This window comes from Petaurus breviceps, unplaced genomic scaffold (genome assembly GCF_028583685.1).
Source record: "Petaurus breviceps papuanus isolate PSGF00001 unplaced genomic scaffold, PetGlider_PUasm1.0 91133, whole genome shotgun sequence".
Taxonomy (NCBI): domain Eukaryota; kingdom Metazoa; phylum Chordata; class Mammalia; order Diprotodontia; family Petauridae; genus Petaurus; species Petaurus breviceps.
The window spans coordinates 61,692,670-61,708,529 of NW_027187419.1; the positions used below are offsets into that span (position 1 = coordinate 61,692,670).

At 35.2% G+C, this 15,860-nt stretch overlaps 1 protein-coding gene across 3 annotated transcripts in view; it reads right to left on the reverse strand.

Annotated features, from left to right (window-relative positions):
* Positions 1-15,860, reverse strand: part of LNX2 (ligand of numb-protein X 2) — a 98,469-nt gene that overhangs the window by 52,331 nt on the left and 30,278 nt on the right. Inside the window, exon 1 of one of the 3 annotated variants that reach the window (XM_069079905.1) lies at positions 8,676-8,904. The exons of the other annotated variants lie outside the window; for them this stretch is intronic. The gene's annotated coding sequence lies outside the window, so the exon portion shown is untranslated. Of the gene's footprint in view, positions 1-8,675; positions 8,905-15,860 lie in introns of those variants that run through there. 3 annotated transcript variants of the gene reach the window in all.

The following is a 15,860-nucleotide window of genomic DNA, read 5'->3' on the forward strand; positions in this document are numbered from 1 at the left end:
CCCAAACTTATTTTTGGTGCCAGACTTATGATTTCACTAATATATAAGAGTAATATATATGTTATATATTATATGTATTATATATACAATATGAGAAATTTTCAAAAAGTAAACTTCCTATACCAATGAAGACTAGCATCTGCTCTGCAATTTGCCTAGGAGGGTCTAAAGTGTCAGAGGTGAGACTTAAAACAAAGGCTAGCAGCCTGGCACAGTGATCAGGTAGGTGTCCGGGGAAGGGATAGGGGGATGGGAGGGGGCAGGGTGGGCGCAAACTTCATGTCCTTTAAGGCCATACAATTTTACACCTTACAAAATATTTTCTACTTAAGTAGATTATAGTATATTTGGTACAAAATTCACTACTCTATTGTATCCACTTTATGTCTCTACACAGTCCTCCTAGTTCTGAACCTAAGAAGAAACTGTTGTTTATGCCTCTCACTCTAGCATGATTCATTTTATTATTTCCCAGACTGAATGAGCAGTAAGGATTGTCCTAATACTTAAAAAAAAAAAAATGGTTCTTAAGTCAAAATGGATACACGGCCTAGATATAAAGGGAGCTATTACAAGAAAAGCTGAAGAACATGGAACATATTACTTATCAGACTTATGGATAGGCAAACAATTTATGAATAAACAAGAAATAGAGAGCATTGTGAGGTGTAAAACAGTTAATTCTGATTACATTAAGTTTTTTTGTTTTTAACAAAGAAAAACCAATATAGACAAGACCAGAAGTAAGGCAGAAAATCTGGGGAAAAATTTTATAGACAGTTTCTCAGATTAAAGCCTCATATTTCAAATGTATAAAGAACTTTGTCAAATCTATAAGACTGAGTCATTCCCCAATTGATAATGGTCAAAGAATATGAGCAATCAGTTTTCTGATGAAATCAAAACAATTTATAGTCGCATGAAAAAATTCTCTAAACTTCTATAGATTAGAAAAAAGTGTCAAATGTTAGAGGGGATGTGGAAAAACTGAGACACTAACTCACAGTTAGTAGAATTGTGATCTGATCCAACCATTTTGGAGAATGATTTGGAATTATGTCCAAAGAGTTATAAAATCGCCTATATCCTTTGACCCAGCAATACCACTATTATGTCTGTTTCCCAAGACAATTAGAAAAAAAGTAAAAGAACCTATTTGTCCTAAGTTCTCTGTCATGGAGAAGTAATGAAAATTGTGGGGATTCCTGTCAATTGGGGAATGACTAAACAAGTTGTAGTATATAATCATAATGGAATACTATTGTGCTATAAGAAATGATTTTAGAAAACCATGGAAAGACTTGCATGAAATAATTAAGAACAAAATGAGAACCAAGAGAATGTTGCATACAGTAACAGCAATACTGTTTTAAAAACAACTCTGAGCAACCAAATCATTTTGATTATTACAAATACCCAGAATAACTATAAAGGACCTATGAAGGAAGAAGTTATTGTATCCAGAAAAAGAACTGATAAAAAGAAGTATGTATAGTACAGATTTATAGTATGGGGTGGGGAAAGGAAGGGAAAAAAGTTACACATAACTTTATTATCTATTCAAAAGGAAAAGCATGTAATATAGTTGTAGTTTCTCCTGCAATCTTTTTTTCTATTCTATTTGTTGCAGAAACACTTGTTTTATTTAAGTTTAGAATTTTAAAAATTGTTAAAAAAAAAAAAACAACAAAAAATGTTTTTCTTCCTTCCTTACTCTGGATGCTGAAAGATTTAGTATAGCACAGAATACCCAAACTTCAAAGGAAAGATATGTGCTTTCTATAAACCGGTTCAACAACGTGGTGATGGCTAAGTTATTACTGTATAGATCTGGAAGTTCTTTGCCTCAGTACTGTTAGAAAAGTCAACTATGAGGTTGTAAAGGTTAACAAAGCACAGACCACTAAAAACAGTTTCTACCTAGACCTTGAAAGGGGACCCTGGGTAGAGAAGAAGCAGCAGCATTAACTATATTGCTGGTACAAAATTAGTATTTCAAACATCTTCTGGTCAGGAGGAAGAAGTATTTTTTGGACCTTGAATGTATTTGCTAGAGTTGTCATTCTCCCATCTCCTTTCCCCTGCAATGAGACTACTAAATTAACAAAACCTTGGTGAAAAAAAAAGTCTAGGCAAAGAAACTGTAGATTTGGGGAGAACTATGATTCCAGATGATTTAATTCAATGAAATACAAGTAAAAATAGCATATAGGTATTACACTGTTGACATAAAAGTAAAGCAAACAGTTATTCCTGTAGTTTATTACTCAATTTTTAGTCTCTTCTCAAGCACACTTAACTTTTACAAATGTCAACAGTAGTTCTAAGAGATTGGAAAAAGGAATGACTAGGGAAAGAATAATCCTTTGTCTAAATTATAAAGAAACTCCTAAACCTAGGTGTCTGAATACAGAATTTATACAGTACCTTGTTTCCTACTCAACTAACAAAGAAAATTTACATATTCTTTATTAGTCTTGGAACATGGCAGCTTTTATTCGAAAAAATTTTCCCTCAAGAAAATATACAGCAACTCCTGCCTCCCACATAATGACTAAGAAAGCATTTATCTTAAGACTATTATATTTTAGCTATTTTCCAAATCTCTAAATAACTTTTAGTTAAGTATTTTCATTTTATTACAAAATCTTTTGAGAAGGAAAAATAATATGTTCCCACTTTTAAATTTTTAAAAAGTACCAATTGAAAATACATCAGTCCCACCCCCAAGCTACCTCTATTTCACCATGGGCCAATGTTAAAAGAAAAATTACACAAGCAAATTACAACATATGCATCTAAGGATAATTACTGATCAAGCACAAACTATTAACCACTGAAAAGAATTTTTTAAAATCGCATTTCATCAGGCATATTGACAACTAGCTTAAACAACTGTGTTAGTTCTCTAAAGCATTTAGATTTCTCTTGCACTGTATTAAACTGAATCTTATTTTATGACAGATTTCAATTTCCCATGGTCAAACAGATTTTTTTTGGTACATTTAAAAAGGATCACACCATACTTGACCCAAAATGGATTACATAGCAATTTCTAATCCATTATTCATTACAGACATAGAAACCGATGTGTATCAGTTGGTGTCCTGGTTATAGTCAACAATGCACATCTTTTGGGAAGGCAAGTATAGGGCTAAGATAGCAATTCTTTTGTTATTAGTGATAGAGAATATAGAGTGAGACTGAGCAGGGATTAGGTGAAAATCTGTCTTAAATCCATGTGAAAGGCAGAAAAAAGAAGTCCAGGGTCCTACTGTAATAGAATATAACTTTAGCTTCACACTGAATACTGGCTAGAAAGATAATATAGATGATAAAAGATTATAACCTGCAAAAGTCAAACAGCATCATTTATTTAGGCTTCTGAGGATATAGAAAAGAAACAGAATATTCAATCCATGTTTTTATAATTTAAGGACAGAAATAAGCCATAATAACAAATTAAAAACAATAATAATACCATGACATCAACTACCACCACTCACAAATAAGCCATAACCAACACAATGCAAAGGAAGACCTAACTTCTTAGGGAATGTGAAAGTGATCAGAACAAAGTACAGTTACCTTCAAGTTAATATATTCTCAGTATGAAATGGCTTAGCTCAGACAGGGTTGTTTTCAGGAAAGAAGAACAGAATTTAGGAAATTTTAAAGAAAGAAGTGGAAAATTTTGTGTTGGAAATAATAATCTTGCTGAATAATGGGGAACTATTTGCAAAAAATTAAGCCTTATCCTACAATCTGGTGATAACAAATCTTAATAAGGATTCTCCTCAGGAAGACTGATTCCAGCCATTTCAAAGTTCAATTTGAGAAATAAATGTTCGTGCTTTCCAGATCTGTCACAGTAGAATGGTTGAACTGAAGGTGTGGTGGATCCTCCAAGTTGGTTTAGATCATTTTACAGAACTGTTGTCCAAAGCCCACTCTGTTAGACACAAGCATTCATGAGGTAGGGACTAAAGGCACTTCACGAGGACCTCTCTACATGTTGGCTTTCACACTATCATGTGGAATTTTCTTACTGAAGCACACTACAACTTGAATTCATTCATATGGATGTATTGTGTCTGATATACGTCAAAGCCAAAGATAACTATTCTTTACAGCAGCCTTCATCTTCCCCTTTCTACACAGCTTCTGCTGCTCTTTTCCTTCCTAGTCAGAAATCTGGGGGAGTAGCAATCAGAGCTGTCCTTTATGTAGGTATGTCCATTAGCTAAAATTTAAAATGACTGCTTATCAAACTCTTCTAAGAGGCAGTTTCGCTAGGGGGTAGTAGCAGAGAATGATGGAAATGCAGGGTAGGCAATCTCGATGAGTGAGATGTGCAAAAACCCAGTAGCCCCTCATTTCAAGTACACATGGTGTGTGCATGGGTGCGCGTGCATGCACAGACACACAGACACACAGACACACACACACACACACACACACACACACTAAACTAAACTAAAAGAAAAACAATCAAAGGAGCAAAAGTGAAAGAGGGAATAGAAGAAATCCATACGGGGAAAAATTAGTGAGACTGAGGAAAATGGGCAAATAAAAGCTTCTAACACAATGAATAAATATTTTAGCTTTAGAATACCAGGAGAAAAGTCCAAAAGAGAATAATTCTACAAAATCTACAAATAGAACCCTGCAACAGAGAAGAGAATGGATACATCAGAGTAGCTGAAAGGACTAATAAAAAGAATGGAAGCAAGGAAGAACAAATGAAACAAGAATTCTTAAAGACTCAAGCATAGCAAACTCTACAAAAAAAAAAGGCTAATTTTTTTTTTAAACAGAGTATGAAGTGGGGCTTAGGACAAAAACTGAGGAAGAAGGGGAAAAAATGAAATCAAATCAGATAAAAAATATAAAGCGAGGATAACTATTTCTAATTGTCCCCTCCTTTTCCTTCTTTCTCTCCCCTCTCAATATAAAGATACATCTACACAGACACACAGGTATATATTTGTTTGTAAATATATGAAAATTTGATGGAGGATTAAACTTTTAATAACCATAACTATGAATGTGAATAGGATTATCTCACCAATACAATGAGGGAAGGTATTATAGAATACATTAGAGAGCAAAACTCATAGATATGCTACATTCAAAACACATACAAATTTCATAAGGAGTTAAAATGAAGAGGTAAGAATAGGATGTATTATGTCCAACTGAATTAAAAAAAAATACCAAAGCCACAGCAGAATAGTCAATAGAGATAAAGAGAGAAACTACATTATATTTAAAGACATTTAGCACAGTGCTAGATTTTAGCTATAACAAGACAAAAATATTGAGGTAATAAGCAGCTGCAAAGGCAGTGACAAAATTATTTCTTTTTGCAGACAATATCATGGTTATACTACAGAGAACCTGAGAATAAACACAAAAATCAATGGAGACAATTAGTAACTTCTGTAAACTAGCAGAATACAAAAAAATATACACAAAAATTACCAGCTTTTTTGGTTATTACTAACAAAATACTGATGAAAGAGATGGGAGAGAACATTCCATGTAAGATAAGAAAATATATTACATATATCACTAGCCCACCACAAGATCACAGGAAATATAACTACAAAGCAATTTTCACAGAAATTTAACTAAATGTTCATGGCTGGGTTGTGTCATTAGTCTAAAAATTACTCTACAAATTTAGTACTATTTCCATTAATTGACAAAAGGAAAGAGGAAAAAAAAATCATTTGGAGGAATAAAAGGTCATGAACATCAAGGGACATAGTTATTAAAAGGTAAGAAGGAAGGAGACGTAGTGCCATTAGAGCTATTACACTGTACTATAAAGCTATATTTATCAAAACTCGCAATACCACTATTAAGTCTGTTTCCCAAAATGACCAGAGAAAAAGGAAGAGAATCTATATATTACAAAATATTTATAGAAGCTCTCCTTGTGGTGGCAAAGAACTGGAAATTGAAGGAATGCCTATCAACTGGGGAATAGCTGAACAGGTTGTGGTATATGATTATGATGGAATACTACTGTGCAACAAGAAATGATGAGCAAGGTAATTTTTTAGAAAAACATGGAAAAGACTTGCATGAAATAATGAAGAATGAAATGAGCAGAAACAAGAGAATGGATTTTACAGTAACAGAAACACTGTTCAAAAGATAACTGTGAAGGACTAAGCTAATCTAAATATTACAAAAATTCAGATCAACTACAAAGGACCTATGAAGAAAGATCCAAAGAAAGAATTGATAAATAGAAGTATGTATAGTATGGTTTTACATATTTAGAGATAGAGACAATATAGATCTCTCTGTCAAATGGTGGCCTTATTTAGTGTAGGGTGGGGTAGGGTAGGGAAGAAAGGAGGGAGATAATATGGAAGTTTAAATGTAACAAAAAAAAGCTAAAGTTAAAAAAAAAACCCACAAACCTTTCATAATGCATTCAGAGGTAGATCAGTTTGACACACCAGATAAACCCTAGAAATAATTGCCAATAAATCCAAAAAGAAAAACAACTAGAGAAGGATATTCTATTCATCAAAAAACTGCTGGGAAAAAATAGAAGCCATTCTGGTGAAAAATAAGATTAGATCAACACTTTGAATCAATCATTTTATCTATGATCCAAATGTCAAAAAACACAATTAAAAATTACATGTAAACATATTATAATATTCACAATTGTGGACAGAAGAAAATAATTGCTGGCTATTAAGAGATAATAAAAGATTCAAATTAAGAACGACTTGTACAAATAAAATTAATGTACAAAGAATCAGAAGAAAAGGTACAAGCTGGGGAAAAAATCTTTGCATTAGATATTCTTGATAAAAGCCTGACATTCAAAACCCAAGTAAACTGACATGCATATTTAAAGAACCATTATCAGGGCGGCCAGGTAGCACAGAGAGTAAGAGCACCAGCTCCAGTGTTGAGAAGACCTGGAGATCGAATCCCGGGCTCAGACACTTAGCACCCACCCAGAAACACCTGGCCATGTAACCTTGAGCAAGTTACTTAACCCCAATTGCTTAGGGGCGGCCAGGTGGCTCAGCGAGTAAGAGCACCGGCTCCAGGGCTCCAGTGTCGGGATGACCTGGATCAAATCCTGGGCTCAGATACTCAGCACCACACCCAGAAATAACTGGCCGTGTAACCTTGAGCAAGTTACTTAACCCCGATTGCTTTAAAAAAAAAAAATAAAGAACCATTATCCATACTGTAAGAAATGACGACTATCATGAATATAGAAAAACAAACTTACATGAACTGATGCAAAATGAAATAAGCAGAACCAATAAAACAAAATGACTACAAGAATGTAAAATAGAAAGAACCATTGTAAAACAATAAAAAATGAACTGCAAAATTATACTTTCACACTTTTTCAATGTACTGTTAGGTGAGGCTGATTATTTTGTCAAAAACAAATTCGTCATTTTATGGGATGAATGAGAGAGAAGGGGGTAATACTACACATGGGAAAATTTAGATATAAAAACAAAAGATAGCAATAAAAATAATTTTTTAAAAAGTGCCACTTTTCAACAGACTAGTATAGTTAAAGGACATCAATAAAAGATTTTTAAAAGAATCAAAATAAAGTATCAAAACCCAGCTGAAAAAAGAGTGCAAGATAATTAATAATCAGAAAAGTGAGAATTAAAACAACCTCAAGGTGTTATTTCATACTGACCAAGCTTTCAGAGAAATCAACAGATGGAAAAACTCATTATTGTAAGGTTTTTGAGAAGATGGACATATCTGTTCACTGCTTGTGGAACCATCAATCAAAAAACTTTAATTGGGTTAATACTTCCAGAAAACAAATTTGAAACATTTATGCAAAATTGTTTTTAAAAAATAGTGAGATAAAGCAAAAGAAATCAAATTATGGGGGTACAGAATGAAGATCATCCTTCTAAACTTGTCTGCTACTCCAGTTGTCTAGAGATACTTCTAGTGAGTTTACAGAATAGAAACTGACAGACATCCCAACATTTTTATTCAATTACAAAAACATTATTTTATCCACTTGTTCACTAAGGACAATTTCTATCTGAACTCCATGGAAAAAATATAGAGGAATAAGAGATGGAATGCCTTACCTTTATAGAGAGCGTTGAAGTTCATTTACATACCATCTTTTTTTATTTGATATTCTATACTATGAACTTAATGAAAAATTCAGGCATCCAAGTTAATTTTTTCAAAAAGATAATCATTGAAAGAATTCCCACAGAAACACGGTGGCTAGGTAGTGATTAAGAGCTACTGAGACTCTTTAGGTAGACTACTTTAAAATTAAATTTAATTATTTTAAATTAACAAAAGTCTATTTTCTCTCCCTCCAACCTCCTACTATAGGGGGACTATTGTAAAAGACTTCTAACTAGGCTCCCTGACTCAAGCCTCTTTCCTTCATGGAGCTGCCAAAGTGATTTTCTTATAACACAGGTTAGACCATATTATTCCCCTATTACCTCTAGAATCAAATGCAAACTTCTTTGTTGCCCTTCAAAGTCTCTTACAATGTTATCCCCTTTTGCACACTCTATGATTCAATCAAACTGGCTTTCTTGCTGGACCTCACATATGGAATCTTATCTTTTATTTGCACCATTACAAGGGCAGTCTTCCATACCAATAATACACTCCATCCTTACCTTGGCGTGATAGTAGCCCTAGTTTCCTTCAAAGCTCAGCTTGATCTCTATCTCCTGTGAGAGATGATTCCTGATTGCCCAGCTACTAGTGGTTCCTCCTCTCCAATTATTTTGTCATTACATATGTATACTCTTTTCTTATCACCCTATGTCAACGAAATCACAGAGCCAGTCCTTGTTTTTGTCTCTTTCCAGTGCTTAGCACACAGTAGGTGCTTAATAATTTCTTGTTGATCAAGTGATTAAACACACCTATGAATATAAAATAAGTAATATGTTATCTTTACAAACACTATTAATATCTGTTTAACTTGGAATGTTTCAGTTATATTCAAACAATCAGAAGCTACTGAATGGACCAATATTGTGATGTCTTGGGCAAAACATCAGGTACACTGAAAAAGAGGTGACAAGAAGGCATGCTCTGTAAGTCATAGTCATCCAAATCATAGTTATCATTAATATGCTCGCCTTCCTGGTGAATGAGACAAGAATATCCTATCACTTCTGGGAAAAGATTAGTTAGAAATAGCTGTTGCTCCTAGCCATGGCATAGTGGTCTGCAGAAAATGGATGATCAGTGGTCTAGTAAAACTTCAATTAGCCAGAATGTTCAGGGCATAAGGTTTTGTGTTTAACTGGAAATTTTCATTTCCTGAAGATTAACCAGTGGTCCATTTTTTTAAAAATGCTTGTCTAAAACCTTTCTTAAATGTATTGGGATCAAGAGCCCTTCCCTAAGATGAGGGTGATTAACAAAAAGACTCCACATATGCCAAAATATTTACAGCAGCATTTTTTGTGGTAGTAAAGAACTGAAAACAACATAAAATTACCATTTGGGGGGGGGGGGAATATCTAAAATGTGGCACATGAGTAAATGGAGTATTACTGTGCTATAAGAAATGAATATAACGAATGCATAAATGCATGGAAAGAGTTACATAAAATGATAGCTAGCACTTATATAGCACTGACCTCATTTTAATAATTATAAAAGCTAGCATTTGTATAACACCTACTATGTGCCAGGCACTGTACTAAGCTTTTAATATCATCTCATTAAATTGTCAACACAATCCGGGAGGTAGGTACTGTCATTATCTTCATTTTAAACCTGAGGGAACTGAGGCAAACAGAAGTTAAATAATTGGCCCAAGGTCGAATTTCAACTTAGGTCTTCCTGACTCCGAGCAACTTGTCCTGGGTCACAGAGTCAGTAATGTCTGAGGTCAGATTTGTATTCAGGTCTTCCTGACAAGTCTAGCACTCCACTTGCAGCACCTGTCGGCCTCAACTGTTTCATATATAAAATGGGGAAATGATACAAAGTGAAGTAAATAGAGGCAGGAAAAAAATATTCACAATGACTATACCAACGTAAATGGAAAGAATAGCTACAAAAGAAATGAAAATGAATGTTGGGAAATTTTAAAGAACAAGAACAAGCTGGCACCCAAAGAAGAGACAGGAGAAGACATGCTTTCGGCTCCTTTATAAAGTCTGGTGGGTAGGACTAAGAGGAAGTTCATAGGTGTGGAACACTGAAATAATGTCAAATTCTGTTGACATTATTTGTTGATCAATTTTGACTTTCTCTTTTTATTTTTTCCTAAAAATTGTTATAAGAGGTGGCTTTCTGGGAATAAAGGAGGGGAAAGATACAGGGGGAAATTTAGGTGATTTATAAAAAACAACAAATATCAATAAAATTTATTTTAAAAAGAACAGTTTTCAAAAAAAATGCCAACGATCAACAATCACAGGCTGTCAGGTGCAGCTTCTGTTTTGGTTGCTGATGTTCAATAATTTTCTTTTATAAGGGAGGATTCTAGGAAGGTAGGTGTTGTGATAAAAAAAATCACATCAAAAATAAAATGTATATGTATGTATAATGCATTAAGACATCACTATTCTTACTGCCTTTGAACAAATATATTTTTATCTTTTTTTAGAATTTAAATTCTGACAGAATATCCAAGTATTTTTATCTTTAAGAAATAAATTCTTCCCAGGCTAGCTAGAAGATTACGATTCACTAAATCATACTCCTGGACTTAACAAAACAGGTATATTAATTAATGCTCAGACAGGCTTCAAAACTCTTTTTATAGGTATCTTTGTAATCTTTCTGTGGCTATTTATATGTATGGTTGTTATTTTTTTAAAATTTAACTGATTTGAATGATTCCAAGTTAAAAGACTGTGATAGAGGAGAATTAAGTCCAGATTGAGAAGAGATACCCAATAGAGGGTGAGGTCCTTTGGATCAAATAGAGGATTCCAACTTTTGGGTCACATGACCAAAAAGATGGATGACTAGACATTTTCTCTTGATCTTCATGACCTCTCAAACCTCTCTAAAACAGAAACTATGTGCCAAAGATAAAAACAATTTATTCAATTCTAGGACACCAAGAATCCAAAAGGTGTTAAAAAAAAAACAACTTCATGCATGAAGTATCCCTTAAGTTACCCTCACTCAGTAACCCCTCTGCCATCACCCACCCCACTGCTAGAACACCAGCAAACACTATGCTCACTAGCATAATCCTAAGGTATTGCTGATAACTGAGATGATGTGGAGATGTAAGGTGGCACAAATAAGAATCCTCCCACCACAAAAAAACAAAGATGAGACCCCAAATTCCTTCTCTCTCCTCCTAGCACTCTGTCTGCTGTGGGTCCATGTTTCCTGAGTGCTCCCCACTCTGATCCACGATCATGTGACTTTCTGTGCCCTTCCCCACCCTTATTCTTTGTCCCAAGCAGACTGCCTTCCTTTAGCATCCTATCCTTTTCCTGTCATTTGTCTCTTTACTTTGTGCCTTCTGCCTTGGCACTCCCTTGTGCCTTATAAAAGTGTGACTGAAGCATCACTCCTCACGTTATGGTCTTTTCCAATGAATATCCAAAGAAACAGGAATGCCTGTCTAGACCCAGAAGGACCCCCTTTCAGTCTCATTCCCTTAGTTAAAATTAATCATTCCATAAATTAACTGGCAATTCAGAACACCTTACCCAGGTTTTGACACAGAGCTGAATGGTCAGTCTACTGAATTAGTTCATCAGAATATATAAAACAATAGTCAATATTTATATTATATGGTACTTTAGAAGTTGCAAAACACTTTACACACACACACACACACACAAAATCTCAATTTATTGTTCTAAGAACCAAAGCTGAGAAAGGTTAAATGACTTGCCTAAGGACACACAGTAAGAATCGGGGTTGGAGTTGAAGACGGGTCTTCCTTCCTGACTCTAAGTCCAGTGCTCTATCCTCTAGACCTTGCTGCCTCTATGTATTTTAGAAAGATACTAAAAATAGACAATAAATTGGACCCAGAACTGAGAAAGAAGCAAATAATCAGGATGAAACCCATTTGGGAAACTCTGCAGTGTTTTAAATAATTCTAATCTGCCCAGGGCTGCAAAAGCCCAGATTTTCAACAACAAAGTTCTATTATTAATGATATATGGTTACAAATCAGAGAACTCCTGGGAACATATGACCAGAGAAAGAGATAGCCATTATATATTGAGAACAAAGACAAACAACCAGGAACCAGAGAACAGTATTGGGATCCATAGAACAGTAAAAAAAACAAATAGGTGGATCTACTATAGAGCATTTATGTAATGATATGGATAAGAACTAGAGAGTGGATAGACTGAGTTAGATCAGTAGAAGTAATACCCATATTAATGAGATTACAGTTCTATTTAAGTATTTAAACCTATGGAAGACAGGAATGTGTTTTCAACTCACTTGCCACAATACCCATCTGTAGTCTTCATATAAATTGCATGTTAATTATGGTAATACATTATTTCTATTACTAATATCCAGTTTGAAATTTAAGTTTAATATAAATCTGAACCTAATTTCTATAGACCACTTTCCTTTTTGTCATGCTTTTTACTTTTATTTAAATCATGTAAACTAGCATTAAACCACATGTAAGAAACAAAGGAATGGGAAAACTTGCCATCACAAAAATATGGTGTGAAAAGAAAATATTTTAGTCACACCTCATGTACAGAGCACTATGAAAAATAACGTTAAAGAAAACTGAAAATATGATCAATCATACTATATTTCTCAAGCCTACTGAAGCCCACATGCAGTAGAAAAATCATCCCTTTAAGAAACATCAAAGAACTGTCCATTGCTTTTTCTGCTCTACCAGTCTGCCCCCTTTTTCTGCTTGCTGCCAAAATTTCTGCAGTCTCCGAGAGATAAGCAAAGTATTCTCACAGAAAACATCCCAAAGGAAACAGGCAAAGAAGAATAAAGTTTGAGATGTGTCTCATAAATATCATTACAAATACAAGGCTATGTCTTCTGTGGTACGGCTCTGTCACTTCATACAGCAACATAACAATACAAGGAACTTTCTTGGGATGGCACTTTTGATGGAAAGATGCATTACCAACTCCATTACCTTGTTTGCAGTCATTTATTTTGACAAGCGATCATTTCCCTTATAACCTCTGGCACAGAACTTGGGAGTTAAAGTGTTCATAACCAAGGCACTTGGTTGTCACAAGCAACTATTCCTGGAAATATGACAGCCAGAAGGAGGACTTATTAAATGCCTACTATATGTTAGCATTCAGCTTAGATTTTTATATTCTTCTCATTAACATTGTTGTAGTCATTGTGTACATTATTTTCCTGGTTCTGCTTATTAATTCCTTATTATTTCATGTAAGTTTCCCTATGTCTCTGAATTCTTTATATTTAGCATCTGCTATCTAACATCTTGAAACATTTGTCCACATCTTCCAAGCTCAACATTTCCAAAACTGAAGTCACTTTCTTTCCTCCTGAATTCTTCCCTCTACTGGACTTCCCATAATTTCTAAGGATATCACCACCCTAGACACCCAGGCTCAAAATCTAGGTGTCATCCTCAACTCCTCACTCTTACCCTTCTCTCCCCTCCATCTCCCCCATATCCAATTCACCACCAAGGTCTATTACCCTTACCTTTACAATAGTTCTCACAGATGTCCCCTTCTTTTCTCTGACTATGCTACCACTCACATGCAGGCCCTCATCATGTCATACCTGGGCTACTGCAACTCCCTGCCACAAGTCTCTCCTTACCTCCAGTTAGTCATCTGGGTCTGACCACATCATTATCTTACTCATAAACTCCAGTGGTTCCCCATGTCCTCCAGGATCAAATCTATATTCAAACCCTTCCTAACCAGCCCTGCCCCCCCCTCCACTTTTCTAGTATTCTTATACTTTATCTCCACATAGTCTTGAGATCCAGTGACAAATGACAACCTTCCTGTTCTTTGCACAAATACTCCATCTCCTGACTTCACAAATTTTCCCTGGCTAGAATTCTCTCCCTTCTCATCTCCCCCTCCTGGGATTTTCTGATCTCACCTTCTCCAAGAAGCCTTTCTCAATCCCCTCCAGTGCCCTCTCTCTATTGATTATTTCTACTTTATCTGGCACTTATCTTGTTTGGACATAGTTGTTTGCACAGTGTCTGCCCCTTTACACTGTGAGCTCCCTCAGAGTAGGGACTGTCTTTTGCCTTTATTTGTATCCCCAGTACTTAGCACAGTACCTGTCACATAGTAGAGGCTAAACAAATATTTACTGTCTGTTATGGCACAGTAATATTTGTTTATGTTCATACAGAACATTCTATTTAGTAATTCCCCAAGTCATATGCATCTTGTTTCCAGTTTTCTGCTATGACAAAAAAATGGCTGCTATCAATGTTTTAGTGTGTATACGTATATGGCAACTTTCTTTCTGACTTAGGGGATATGCCTAGTGGTAGAACACTGGTCAAAGAAGGTCCATCTTTTTAGCAAAAAAAAAAAAAACAAAACAATTCTTTCAGCACTACAGTGTAATTGTGAATATTGAAATACTACAATCGGATAGGAGGAATCAAAGTTGTAGGTGATGTAGAAGGCAAGGCAAAGATATGCGATGGATTCAAAAACACTGTAGCATATATATTATCAAGGATTAACCTTGCTCAAGAAATGGCACTGGAGACATCAATGAGAAAATTTATGATAATGTACCATAGTAAGCATATAGCTCATGAGCTCTACTGTTGACTTAAAAAAATGAAAAATGACCTGGTGGAAAGTTTACAACATGCTGGATGGATCCCCTTACTGTGAACAATCTATGGAAATGCATGGACAAAAATCATACAGGGTGAGAAGATATGAATAGCTTTCAGTTGCCACTGATGGAGGGAATATCTAAAGCAATGAGATGACAGAGACCAACAAAGTATTTTTTTTAAGTAAATTTATTCACAAACAAAAGAATTTCAGAGTTCACAAACATGGAACTGTAGCAGTTGTGAGTATGAGCAGCTAGGCAGCACAGAGGATATGAGAGGATACACAGAGGATACAGCTAGGCAACACAGCACAGGACCTGGAGTCAGGAAGACAACTCTTTCTGAATTAAATCTGGCCTCAGATACTTATTAGTTGCTTGGCCCTGGGCCTGTTTGCCTCAATTTTCTCATCTGTAAAATGAAATAGAGAAGCATAAATGGCAAACCACTCCAGCATATCTGCCAAGAAAACCCCAACTGGGGTCACAAAGAGTCAGAACGACTCAACAACAACAAAAGAATACAAGAAAGTTGAAGTATGATCATCTCTGTATTATAAAGTGGAGTGGAGATATAGGTCATGAGAGGTGAGTAGATTAAGGAACTACAAAGTTAGGGTGGTCAAGAAAGAATCAGGGGCAGCTAGGTGGCACAGTGAATAGAGCACTGGCCCTGGAGTCAAGAGTCCCTGAATTCAAATCCAGCCTCAGACACTTAACACAAAAACTAGCCATGTGACCTTGGGCAAGTCACTTAGCCCCAATTGCCCTCCAAAAAAAAAGGCAAAAAAAAAAAAAAAGAATATTTATGCATGTATTTATGTATATATGTGAGAAGTTGAAATGGAGATAAAAGTCTGTAAGCAAGATACTGAACTTGCTGAAGAAGATGGGGGAATGGAGGTGTGCAGTTAAGAGCTATGAGGATCTAAACTCACTGATAAATTTGGACTAAAAGAGAGAGACTAAAGGAGAAGACACTGCTGAGTGGGGGTGGTAAATGGAGAATTTGGAGTAGAAATGGTAAGAAAGGAGTATCCAATTCCATTACTTTTGAGGGTTTAAAG